The sequence below is a fragment of the Heloderma suspectum genome, chromosome 7, assembly GCF_057233095.1.
Source record: "Heloderma suspectum isolate Gila_16-S chromosome 7, 16-S_ref, whole genome shotgun sequence".
Taxonomy (NCBI): domain Eukaryota; kingdom Metazoa; phylum Chordata; class Lepidosauria; order Squamata; family Helodermatidae; genus Heloderma; species Heloderma suspectum.
In genome coordinates, this window is record NC_139464.1 from 116,296,241 (window position 1) to 116,310,341 (window position 14,101).

Sequence of the window (14,101 nt, forward strand, 5' to 3'; positions counted from 1 at the left end):
TGCCTTGCCAGAGTCTTCATTAATTGTGCTGGTAGTGATGTTTCAAAGTTTTCATTAAGTGTGCTGGTAGTGATGTTTCAAAGTTTTCAAATGGTTGTTAAAGGTTTCAGATTGTTTAAAGGTTTTAAAAATTATAATGCTTTTAAATTGTTTTCAGTTTTAAGTACGAGTTGCCTTAGGGGCCCTATTTGGGCTGAAAGGTGACTCATGCATTTACTTTTTTAAAAAATAGTAGGGGTGGACGAAAGGCACTTACCTTTCGTCGAAGCTTGTTCGCGGTGGGGGGGAGGCGCTTCGCTGCTCCCCCCGCGAAGTTCAGGCCGGAGGGCGAGGCTTCCCGCCTCGCCGGGCTGAAATTCAGGCCGGGGAGGAGGCTTCCCGCCTTGCCCAGCCGCGAACTCCATTGTTTTTTTTTTAAAAAAAAAAGCCCCTGTGATAGGCTACGTGATGATTAACGTAGCCTATCACGGCTAGATCTGCAAAGTCAGCCATGATAGGCTACGTTAATCATCACGTAGCCTATCACGGGTGATTTTTTTTTAAAAAAAGCACGTACGCTAATGGCGGCCCCCATAGGGAGCCGCCATTCGCGCTCCTTATTTGGTCGCTGTAGTCTACGTAAAGATTTACGTAGACTACAGCGACCAAATAAGGAAAGGGAATGGCGGCTCCCTATGGGGGCCGCCATTATCGGTACGCGCTTTTTTTTTTTTTTAAGTCACCCGTGATAGGCTACGTGACGATTGACGTAGCCTATCACGGCTGACTTTGCAAATCTAGCCATTATAGGCTACGTTAATCGTCATGTAGCCTATCACGGGGGCGTTTTTTTTTTCTTTTATTGGAATGGCGGTGGCGGCAGCTGGTCGAAAGACCGGCTGCCGCTCCCGCCCCGCTCGAACACCCGCCGAACCGCCGGCCGGACCCGCCGCCGGGAGGGACATTCGGCGAAGGTAAGTCCCGTCCCGGGGGGGGGGCGGGGGGCAGGGGGGGTGGAGAGGATTTCTCCCCGAAACTTGTTCGGGGGGCTGAACACATTGGCGCTCGGCCCCCCGAAGTTTTGGGGAGAAATTCTCCGCCATCCCTAAAAAATAGTCACCCTAAATCTTGGAGCCCTTACCATTTCTCTTGAGATTGCCTTCTGGATCTCAGTAAAATATCCTAACTTGTTTTTTTTTTAATTAATAAGCACTTATCTGATGCTGTTTATCTAGGGGAAAGTATGTTCTTGTTTTTCTGTCAGAAATAGCAGTATCCCTAAATAGGGATGTATGAGAAATTCATTTCAGTTTGTTTTGATCAGGATTCACTCAGTTTGCACCTTCTGGACTGAACATGGACTCAGATGCAATCAGCAGTCAAAGTCCATACAATTCAGAGCTTGCAATGGGATTCGCAGACCAAAACAAATGCATTCGACAGTATGCGTACATTTGAAAAATGCACACAAATGCAGTTTAATCAATTGGAGAATACATACATTTCAAAGATGCACACAATTGATGTGTACATTTGGAAAAAATATGCATGAAAATGTGCATGGATTTTCATCTGAAAAGAAATAAACAAAGCTTGCAATCTGATATGGGCTTGAGTTGGAATGAGCTTCAAGATGGAAGTCAGAGAACTTCCATGAACTCAAATTTTACTGATCAGCACATCCCTATCCCCGAAGTGATGATGCAACAGCTAATCCACTCTCTACTTGAAAAAGTACATATCTCTGCACAATTAGCTTAGGGTGTAATCCTATGCATGTTTAGCGAGAAAAAAAGTCCTATAACCCCCAGCATTTTCCAGCTAGATATGCTGTCTTTCTAAACATGCATAGGATTGCATCCTTAAGGGATTATTTGTTACAAGATGTCATTTACCTATCAGATTTTAAAACGCCGTTAGATAAATTAATGGAGGACAGGTAATAGAACCATAGAATAGTAGGGTTGGGAAGGGCCTATAAGACTGGCGAGTCCAACCCCCTGCTCAATACAGGAATCTAAGTCAAAGCATCCCTGACAGATGGCTGTCCAGCTTCATCTTGAATGCCTCCAGTGTGGGAGAGCCCACCGCCTCCCTAGGGAATTGGTTCCATTGTCGTATTGCTACCAATGGCACTGTGATAGTTAAATGGAATACTGGATGTTCAAAAAGCAATATAGCTCTAAATACCAGACCCTACCTATCTTAAGGAGCGCCTCCAGCAACACCAGACAGGCCGCTTCACAAGATCAGCCTCGGATGGCCTTCTCTCTGTCCCATCAGCCAGGACAGCTTTTCTGTGGTGGCCCCCACTCTGTGGAAATCCCTCCCTAAGGAACTCCATCATGCCCCCTCTTTAATGAGCTTCCACCGTGCATTAAAAATGTGGTTGTTCAGGCAGGCATTTGGGGTGAGTTAAGGTATTTTAGAAAATGTTTTTATTGTAGAATGTTATTGTTTTGAACTGTTTTATTGTATGTTGTACATTGCCCAGAGTGTCTGGGTGACCAGCCAGATGGGCGATTAATAAATTTAATAAATAAATAAATAAAAAATTCAGACCTAGCTTGTAACCTTCAGAGGCATCTGACTGGCCACTTTTGGGAACAGAATGTTGGACTAGATGGACCTCGGTATGAAAACAGAGCAAAGCAAGACAGTATAAAGCAGAAGTGGGAAACCTGTGGACCTCCAGGTATTGGACTACAGCTCCCATTATCCTTGAACATTGGACATGCTGTGTGGGGATGATGGGAGTTGTCATCCAACAACATCTGGAAGGCCACAATTTCCCCATCCCTGGTGTAATCCCTGGCATCTCCAGGTAGGGCTGGGAAAGACCTCTGTCTGAAACGCTGGAGAGCTAAACATGCTCTGATTCCATCTAAGGCCATTTCCTATCTTCCTAATCCTCTAAAGTATATTCAGATGCCTGCATCAGCACTACCCACATATGGCTTCACTAAAAAGTTAAACATTGGTGCACAGGACTAGCTCTATTTGAAGCAAGATGCCTTTTTGACAGCGCAGAAATTGAAAAGGAAGCCTCCATTCCTGTTCAAGATGCTTGTATTCAGACAAACAATGACTGAGATAACAACCAGCTTTGATAGACTCACAAGTTGTAAGAGACCTAGGGTTGGCGGAGAATTTCTCCCCGAAACTTCGGGGGGCCGAGTGCCAATGTGTTCGGCCCCCCGAAGAAGTTTCGGGGAGAAATTCTCCGCACCCCCCTGCACCCAGCACCCCCCCCCGGATGGGACTTACCTTTCCCAAATGTCCCTCCCGGCGGCGGGTCCCGGCGGCGGTTCGTCGGGTCTTCGTCAGGGGCGGGGGCGGCAGCCGATCTTTCGACCAGCTGCTGCCGCCGCCATTCCAATAAAACTAAAAAAAAAAAACCCGCTCCCGTGATAGGCTACGTGATGATTAACATAGCCTATCACGGCTAGATCTGCAAAGTCAGCCGTGATAGGCTACGTTAATCGTCACGTAGCCTATCACGGGTGATTTTTTAAAAAAGTGCGTACGGCTAATGGCAGTCCCCATAGGGAGCCGCCATTCCCGTTCCTTATTTGGTCGCTGTAGTCTACGTAAAGATTACGTAGACTACGGCGAAAATAAGGGCAACACTATTTGCGTTGCCCTTATTTTCGCTGTAGTCTACATAAATCTTTTCGATACCATCGACCATGGTATCCTTCTGGATAGGTTGTCTGGGTTGGGAGTTGGAGGCACTGCACTACAGTGGTTCCGCTCCTACTTGGATGGCCGATTCCAGAAGGTGGTGCTGGGGGATTATTGCTCTGTGCCATGGCAATTGTGCCATGGGGTTCCACAGGGCTCTATTCTATCCCCCATGCTGTTTAACATCTACATGAAACCGCTGGGGGAGGTTATCCGGAGGTGTGGGCTGAGGTGCCATCAATATGCAGATGACACCCAGCTCTACCTCTCTTTCTCATCAAAACCAGGTGAGGCAGTGGCTGTTCTGAACCAGTGCCTGGGCACGGTAATGGACTGGATGAGGGCCAATAAACTGAAACTCAATCCAGACAAGACGGAGGTACTGTTAGTGGGTGGTTCGTCTGCCCGGCTAGGTGATATTCAACCTGTTCTGGAGGGGGTTGCACTCCCCCTAAAGGATCAGGTTCGTAGTTTGGGGGTGCTCTTGGATCCAGAACTGTCACTTGAGGCACAGGTGAACTCAGTGGCACGGAGCACTTTTTATCAGCTTAGGCTGGTATACCAACTACGCCCTTATCTGGACAGAGATAGCCTAGCTACAGTTATCCATGCTCTGATAACTTCTCGTCTGGATTACTGCAATGCGTTATACGTGGGGCTGCCTTTGAAAATGGTCCGAAAACTTCAGCTGGTCCAAAATAGGGCAGCAAGATTGTTAACAGGGACTGGCCTGCGAGCTCATATTACGCCAGTACTTTTCCAGCTGCACTGGCTGCCGGTCCATTTCCGGGCCCGATTCAAAGTGCTGGTGTTAACATTCAAAGCCCTTAACGGCTTGGGGCCAGGTTACCTGAAGGATCGCCTCCTCCCATATGTGCCTGCCCGGACCTTAAGATCATCGTCAGCGGCCCTTCTCCGTGAGCCCCTGCCAAAGGAAGTGAGGCGGGTGGCTACTAGGAGGAGGGCTTTTTCTGCTGTGGCACCCCGGCTCTGGAATGAGCTCCCTAGTGAGGTTCACCTGGCGCCTACATTGTATTCCTTTCGGCGCCAGGTGAAGACCTTTTTATTTTCCCAGGCATTTTAGCTTTGCCTCGGAAGGGGTTCAAAGTGACCCAAAGAAGCCCGCTTCGACTTGGGGTTTGGGCCTGGGGCCAAAGCGGTGCACAGCCCTAGTTTGTGTGAACTGTTTGGGGAAAAAAATTATTCAAGTTTGGGGAGAACCAAGCTGGAGACTGGAAAAATGCTCAAAGTTCAAGACCGACCAACCAAACCTAAGACTGAAAAACAATGAGAAACGGAGACAAACTGAAACTGAGAGAATTCTCCATTCCTAGCTGCCAGTGTGTAATGTAAGAAGTGTGCAGGACAACAGCTAATTTTTAACAGGAGCAATTTCAATTAAGCAACAGTTGAAGAGGCAGCATCATTGGCTTGGCCCACTGCTTGACTTCTAGGGTGACTACTTACACAACACCAGAAAGAGGAGCTATATCATTAAAAAAAAAAAAGATTTGCAGAAAACTGTCATTTTGTAATTTATAGGTCTAGGTGCAAATTGAGAAATTAGTACAATTTAAATAGAAATCCACCGGAGAAGAATGTGACCAGATGACCAATGTGCCTCTTCAGTCTGCTGTTGAGGTGCTAGCTGTTGATGTGTAACTTTGAGGCCCCTGCTGCTTCCCCTTCTTAGATTCTTTAGCTTTAAACCAGACTTGGACTGGACAGCCCTTCAAATAGTGGATGTCTTCTAGTAGAGGACTGTCCTCTATAAAGTAGGACACATGGCCACACTGCGTATGGCACATAGGAGACTCAAATAGGGGTGTACGAACCCCACTCACCTTTCTGGGTGTCGGCGTCCGCTGGGGGGGAGGCGATCCGTCCCTCCCCCCGGAATCCTGCCTGGCCAGCTCCTCTCCGTGGCAAGTCTGTGGAGGCGATGGCCGGGCCCATCCACAGCTGGACTGCTGCTGCTGTGAATGGCGGCTGGTATAGCAGCTGCCATTTGCATCCCTATGTTAGGCTGTGATAGGCTACATATATATTTACGTAGCCTATCAGGGCAAAGAGCAGGGATTAGAGATGGCGGAGAATTTCTCCCCGAATCTTCGGGGGGCCAAGCGCCAACGCTTTCGGCCCCCCAAAATTGGCGGTGAAATTCTCCGCCCCCCCGCCCCCCCCGGGATGGGACTTTGGCGAATGTCCCTCCTGGCGGCGGGTCCCAGCGGCAGTTCATCGGCCTTTCGTCGGGGGCGGGGGCAGCAGCCGGTCTTCCGACCGGCTGCCGCCGCTACCATTACAAAGTGTAAAAAACCCACAAAACCCCGTGATAGGCTACGTAACGATTAACGTAGCCTATCACGGCTAGATTTCCAAAGTCACCCGTGACAGGCTACGTTAATCGTTATGTAGCCTATCATGGGTGACTTTGGGGGAAAAAAAAAGCACGTACGCAAATGGCGGCGGCCTATGGGTGCCGCCATTTGCATTCCTTATTTGGTCCCGGTAGTCTACGTAAATCTTTACGTAGACTACTGGGACCAAATAAGGAACGCAAATGGTGGCGCCCATAGGCTGCCGCCATTTGTGTACGCGCTTTTTTTTTCTTTTCAAAGTCACCCGTGATAGGCTGCATGACGATTTACGTAGCCTATCACGGCTGACTTTGGAAATCTAGCCGTGATAGGCTACGTTAATTGTTACGTAGCCTATCACGGGATTTTGTGTTTTTTTTTACACTTTGTTTTGCGGCGTTTTTTTTACACTATGTTTTGCGTAAAGATTACGTAGACTATGGTGAAAATAAGGGCAACGCTATTTTCGTTGCCCTTATTTTCGCCGTAGTCTACGTAAAGATTTACGTAGACTACAGCGACCAAATAAGGAACGCGAATGGCGGCTCCCTATGGGGGCCGCCATTTGCGTACGCGCTTTTATTTTTTAAAGTCACCCGTGATAGGCTACGTGACAATTAACGTAGCCTATCACAGCTGACTTTGCAGATCTAGCCGTGATAGGCTACGTTAATCATCACGTAGCCTATCACGGGGGCGTTTTTTTTTTTTTACCTTTGTATTTCGCGGCCGGGCGAGGTGAGGCGCCTCCTCCCCGGCCTGAATTTCGGCCGGGCGAGGTGGGAAGCCTCCCTCCCGGCCTGAATTTCGGCCAGGCGAGGAGGGAAGCCTCCTCCCCCAGCCTGAACTTCAGGGGAAGGAGCAAAGCGCCTCCCCCCCACTGCGAAGCAAGCTGCGAGACCAGGTAAGTGGCTTTCTTGCACCCCTAGCTAGCAGGGACGCAAATGGCGGTGGCCGTAGCCGCCGCTGTTTGCGTCCCTGCAGTCAGCTGACTTTAAAAAAAAAAAGTATGCATGTACGCAAATGGCGCTACGCTATTTGCGTTCCCCTTATTTTCACCGTCTTAGTCTACGTAAATCTTGATGTAGACTAAGACGTGCCAAAATAAGGAACGCAAATGGCGGTGGCCATGGCCGCTGCCATTTGCGTACATGCGTTTGTTTGTTTTTTTAAGTCAGCCGTGATAGGCTACGTAAACATTTACGTAGCCTATCACGTTTTTTTTAAAAAACCTAGCTGTGATAGGCTATGTAAATCTTTACATAGCCTATCACTTTTTTTTTTTTAACTGGAAATGGCGGCGGCGGCAGCCACCGGAGCCGCCGCCACCAGGAAAATCCGCCCCAGGTAAGTCTCATCCCGGGGGGGGCGGAGGGGTGGCAGACCATTCTGCCACCGATTTCGGGGGGCCGAATGCGCTGGCATTCGGCCTCCCCAAGATCCATGGCGGAATTCTCTGACATCCCTACTGGAGGCAATGATTTCCCTGTGGCTGGACTCTTTTTTCCCAATCCCCTGAGGTCCAATTGAACACTATTTCACTATTAAAGTTAATGGGATAATGCGAAGACAGGATACCCTGGAGAAGATGCTTGACACTAGGGAAAGTGGAAGGCAAAAGGAAGAGGGGCTGACCAAGGGCAAGATGGATGGATGATATTCTGGAGGTGATGGATTTGACCTTGGGTGAGCTGGGGGTGGCGACGGCTGACAGGAAGCTCTGGCGTGGGCTGGTCCATGAAGTCACGAAGAGTTGGAAGTGACTGAGCGAATAAACAACAACAACAAAGTTAATGGGGGTTTTGCCATCAACTTCAATGAGAAGTTGATTGCACCCTGGTTGGGTGGAGTTCAATATTATTCCATTTATTTATTTATTTTATTAAATTTCTTAATCAACCATCTGGCCAGTCACCCAGCCACTCTGGGCGATGTACAACAGTACAATTTAAAACAGTAAAATTACACATTAAACCATCATCTAAAAATACCCTAACCCACCCGAAAGGCCTGCCTGAGCAACCAAGTTTTCAATGCGTGGTGGAAGCTCATTAAAGAGGAGGCCTGGCGGAGTTCACTAGTGAGGGAGTTCCACAGAGTGGGGCCACCACAGAGAAGGTGCTCTCTCTTGTCCTCACCAGCCTAGCTGTCCTGGTAGAGAGAAGGCCATCCAAGGCTGATCTTGTTGAGCAGCCTGTCTGGTGTTGCTGGAGGTGCTCCTTGAGATAGGCTGGGCTGGAACCGAATGGAGTTTTAAAGGTCAAAACCAACACCTTGAATTTGGCCCAGAAAACAACTGGTAGCCAGTGCAACTCTTTCAGCACTGGAGTGGTGCGATCACGCTGGCGGCTGCCTTTAATCTTTGCAATTGTTTCTTTCCATAGTGGTTCCAGGCCCATGCAGTTCTAAAGGAAAGATCAGCCTTCTGGGCTTCTTGGAGGGAGCAATCCTATGGCATCTAGACAGCAACTAGATGGCCATAGGATATGCTGTTTTCCGGGAACCGACTTTGGATTCCACGCTCCAGGGTTGGTTCCTGGAAAACTGACCTCCCCCCATGTCTGTGCTACCTCCAAGGCAGCGCAGAGAAGCCCCTTCCTCCACCCTCAGAAGAAGAGCGTGGAGCGGCTGAAAAGAGGCTGGGCTGGGGGCATTCCAGGGCAGAGAGAGCAGATCTGTGCGTATGACACACCCTATGTGTTGTATAGCAGCCTCCTCTCCTGCTCCCCCCCCCCCGCCGCCGTGGCTAGACAGCCGAAATCAGCTGTCTAGCAGAAATAGCAGGGCAGGAGAGGTGCGGAGGGAATGATCCCCCCCCCATGCTTCTCCTGCCTTGCTTTGGATAGGCAGTCGCTCTGAGTTCAGAGGCAGCCGTCTATCTAGATAGGATTGTGCCCTTACTGAGCTAAGACAGCTCCATGGGACACAAATGAACAGTGACACCAATGAATGGATTAGGGTTTGTCAGACTTTTCCATAAAGAACGCAACACCCATTACAAAAGTGGCATGAAATGCAATGAAGATTGTAGCTCTCTGTTTAATTCTTAGCAGGTGGGCACCAGTGCATGCTTCACCATATTGCTGTGAACCTCAAACATGACCTCTTCAGTGAGAGAAGGGTAATTCATTTGCCATGTTTACTTTAGCCTCTGCTCCCTTAACTGTGTGAAATTGTTCCCAAGTTAAAGGCCGCAGATGTATGAGGTGGCTTGCACTCTTGGACGAGTCTACTGCCATCAAAGTATTCATCTCCTCCAGACCATTTTGTAAGCCAATTCTCCGTAGCTGAGAAACGAGTGTGCGTTAAGAGCAATCTTAAATTAATGGTGGTCGCCGTGGTGCATTTTCACATTTAGCATCTAGACAATGGAATATTCCATCCCATCCCCTTAAGCATTGCAAAATGGGGCATCTATAAAGCTAACACGACTTGAATTATGATGTAAAAAAATATATCGTCAGAAGATTGGATTGCAAATTAGAAGTTTTTTCAATGTGTCTACTTGCATCTGAAGTGTTCAGTCACAAGATTGTATCCTGTTGTCCAAGAAACTTCATTGTTACATATTGTAATCATAAATAAGCTGCATTTATTTCTTGTGTAATACGTGTGTGTGTGTATGTGTGTGTGAGTTAAACAATAAAAAAGTTATACTAGAGAGAGAGAGAGAGAGAGAGAGAGAGAAAGAGAGAGGGAGAGAGTACTAATGTGTAATATTACATTGTAATGTAGATTATATATAATACAATGTAATAATATAGCAATGTCATATATATTCTACATTATATTCTATATTACTATACAATTATGCATGCTCAAAGCATTTCACATTTATTATTGAAGTTTCTTGTACAACAGTAATGTCATGTAGGCCACGATTATTATCTCTATACTATTGACTGGGGCCAAGGGTAAGAAATAACAGCTAATGCCAGCCATTGAAGTCATTGCTTGTATTAGACTTGAAGAAGGCCCAAAAATACTACAAGTGAGAAGGATCTTGGAATTGTTGAAGATCACAAGCTAAATATGAGCCAACCATGTGATGTGGCTGCAAAAAAGGCCAATGCTCTTTTGGGCTGCATTAATAGAAGCATAGCTTCCAAATCCCAGGAAGTACTAGTTCCCCTCTACTCAGCACTGGTTAGGCCTCATCTGGAGTACTGTGTCCAGTTCTGGGCACCACATTTGAAGAAGGATGCAGACAAGCTGGAGAGGGTTCAGAGGAGGGCAACCAAGATGATCGGGGGACTGGAAACAAAGCCCTATGAGGAGAGACTGAAAGAACTGGGCATGTTTAGCCTTGAGAAGAGAAGACTGAGGGGAGAGATGAGAGTGCTCTTCAAGTCCTTGAAAGGCTGTCACAGAGAGGAAGGCCAGGATCTCTTTTCGATCTTCCCAGACTGCAGGACACAGAAAAATGGGCTCAAGTGACAGGAAGCCAGATTCTGGCTGAACATCAGGAGAAACGTCCTGACTATTAGAGCAGTACAACAATGGAGCCCATTACCTAGGGAGGTGGTGGGCTCTCCCACCCTGGAGGCATTCAAGATGAGGCTGGACAGCCATCTGTCAGGGATGCTCTGACTTGGATTCCTGCATTGAACAGGGGGTTGGACTCGATGGCTTTGTAGGCCCCTTCCAACCCTACTATTCTATGATTCTAAGGCATATCCAGTCTTTTAGCCACTACACTGCTTATGACGTAATCCTATGAAGACAGTCAGCAGCCTCCAAACTGGGAGGCTCCCAAACATCCAATCAGTGTGGTGGAGTGCAGAGGCAATCTTTGGCTCCACTCTCCAGCCGTCCTGCATTTTTGCTACTGGGCAGTTTCGCCCATCTAACAGAAGTGCTTCAGAGTGGGAGGGAAGGAGGTTGGGGCAGCCATAGGAAATGAATGGCCAATGCCCCGGCCTCCTCCCCTCCCCACCCCTGGGAACATCCCCTTTTCCCATCTCCGTGCACTGTTTCCGAGCACAGAGGCATAGCCAGAACCACACTGGCTATGTGAGGGAAGGGGTGGGGAACATGGTTCCTGGGATCCGAAGGCAGAGCCCAGTAACCGAACAATCCTATGTCCCTCCAAATGCTGTCTAGGGGCCATAGGATTGTACTCTTAAACTCTTAATAGGAAGGGATGGATGGGCACCCCCAATCTGGGTTCTTCAGGCACATGCCAATGGCCAATGTACACAAAATTACAGGCGTGAATGGGCCAATTACACCAGTAATCTTACATATATCAGCCATTCCCTGCACCATTTTGCATAAGATCAAACAAGTGCATTTTCATGATGGCCATTTTTTCCCCACAGAAACAGTGGTTGGAGAACTCACCAGATGGGCCCGGGGTGAATGTGGGTGAGTCAGCAAGCACAGGAGGACCTTGAACGGAGGGGGGGCTTGGCGGGCAGAGCTCAGGGCAGTGGGTGGGGAGGGGAGGTCTGCTGGACCTGATTGGGTACCCCGCCATCCCTATTAATAGGTATCTTAGGAACATAGGAAGCTGCCTTATACTGAGTCAGACCATCTGTCCATCTAGCCCAATATTGTCAGTAATGACCGGCAGTGGGTCTCCTGGATTTCAGACAGGAAATTTTCCTGCCCTACCTGAAGATGCCAGGGATCAAACCTGGGACATTCTTCTCGCAATGTAGGTGCTCTGCCAATGAGCTGCAGCCACTCCCCCATATCCATTTTCTGATTTCTTCCTCATTGCCGCTGCAGTTATTGGCCTTGTTATCTCATATCAAAAGGAGAGAAAAAAATACCGATATGAATAAGAAATCTAAATACAATATTTGTTTCTGAGGTGTGTGTTTTGAATATGAGCAATTGTCTACCAAGAATTCTACAGCTAATTGTCAGGGTTGGAGCGAAGCCCATAGAGCCCCAAAGCAGTTCTGATTCTGAGGAAGAGAGAGAAACTGTGGGAGAGGAACCCGCATGCTGTTCAGAGGCACCACCAGAGGGAGACCCCCTCCCTGCTCACATTCCTGAGAGTGGTAGCAACCCTGGCAGGCAGGCAGGGAGGGGGACAACTGGAGCTTCGGGATGCTAGGCGCTAGTGTAGGGACAAGCAGGAGATGGAGGACGCCGAAAGGAGGTGCTCAGTCCACTTGGCACAACATCAACAGCTGCGCCCTGATGCCCCATGGGAAAGGGGTGGACTTTCACCTCCTAGCCCTTAAGTTCAGAGGCTTCCCGCCTTTTCCCTCCAAATGGAGACCAACTGATTCCCTAAGGCTAGAAACCCCTGGTAGGCAGCTCTCTTAAATTTCCCTCATTAGGCTCAGGCAATTAGCATCTGTAAGAATCATTAGGCTCAATGGAAATAAAGCCTTGGAAAAGAGCCCTATCATCTACGTGTTGATCCTGGCTACTTGAGGATTTCAGAAGGCAGCAGGGGCACTCCTGACACTAATAACAAAAATAAAGACTAGACTCTTATCTTTTCAATCTTTGCAGCATTCCTGCTTGGTCAATATGATTACTCCTCTGTTAAGAAGATGCACACTGCATCTTCTTCTTTTAAGGTTGTGTCCTCACTGAGGGCTTCTTTTGCTAATGCTGTAGATTGGGGTGGGCAGAAAGTAGATCTCCACATGTTTTGGTCTTCACCTCCCAGAAGCCACTCTGGCAGGGGCTTTGGGGATCTGAAGTCCCAAACAACTAGAGATCTGCCTTCTGCCCACCCCAGCTATAAATTAAGGTGGGAAGAACTAACAGATCGCTGGAAAGTTTTCATTAGGCTGACAAGGGTTTCTGACAGCCAAAACAGATATTACTTTAAATGTGTGTCTAGTGACTATGTATGTCTTCTTTTCATTTTTATTCTACAGTACGCACAGGGTTCCCGATTCATTACTCACTGCCCCCCGCCCCATGCTAGTTTCCTGATTCAGATCAGGCCAACACACCTACTATAAGAGTAAAAATGGGGGTGAGGGGAGATGTAGCTGCTAGACACACATCTAAAGTAATGCCTGCTTTGACTCTGATTCTGGGTTGTTTAACAATAGCAACAACAAAAAGGGCCCTCCACTGCCCTCGCCCCTAAATTAGCCAGAATCTCTGGTCTGTAGTAACTCAGATGTAGATTGTACTTATATATGCAAGGCGCTACAGTGTATGGTTCACTGGGGGTAGTAGGTAATTGACTCCACCCTCTGAGTTACCATTTGCATATGTCTTAGATTTTAGTGGTAAAAGACAAAGTACATCCTGTAAGCTAGAAGTCTGCCAACAACTGCTACAGATGGCCAGAACTGTGCTTCTGCTAATTATCTGCAGTGAGAAACCTGTCCCTCCATAACGAAAGAGAGCAGAGCTAACTTTGCGGCCAAGGAAAAAGCTTTTCTAGTGGGAATACTCCGATGAATAAGTAGTACTCAAGCACTGGGTCAGAGGAGTGAACAGTCTTCAGATCAAAAGTGGAAAAGCTCTGCAAACAAGCGCTAGCAAGAAGCTCTCCTTTCTTTAACAATTGGCCTGACAAGTTGGTGTACGTTGATAGTGTGGGACGTGGGATGGCATGGCACCTCCTATTGATGTCATGGACACTAGGGCTATGCACCGCTTTGGCCAGAGGCCTGAACCCCGAATCAAAGCAGGCCGCTTTGGGTCACTTTGAGACCCTTCCGAAGTGAAGCGGAGGGGGCATGAAGCTCTCCGAATTGCTCAATGCGCATCAGAGCTTCGGCACCCCCTGTCAGGATTTCTTTAGCCCCCACTATATTTCAGCGCCAAAGATAAACACAGACGAGAGGCTTTAGTCTACAGCTTTTAATCCATTACTTCACAGGGTCATACAGACACAAATTATCAGTGACTCTCCGTCTACAAAGGAATGCCTTCGGGGGAATTCAAAAGAAAGTTAAGAGATTTGCCCACCGTTTGAAGAGGAAGGCGGTCTCACTAGCTTAACTTAAGGGGGAGGGGTACCTCTCTCTCGTGAGCCTTTCTGAGCACAGTTTCTCACACAAGGCTAATTGGGTAGACCGTCCAAGTTCTGCCCCAGCCTTCTCTCTCTTTGCTCTGTGGCTGCGGCGCCTGGCATCTATTACGTCATCCTC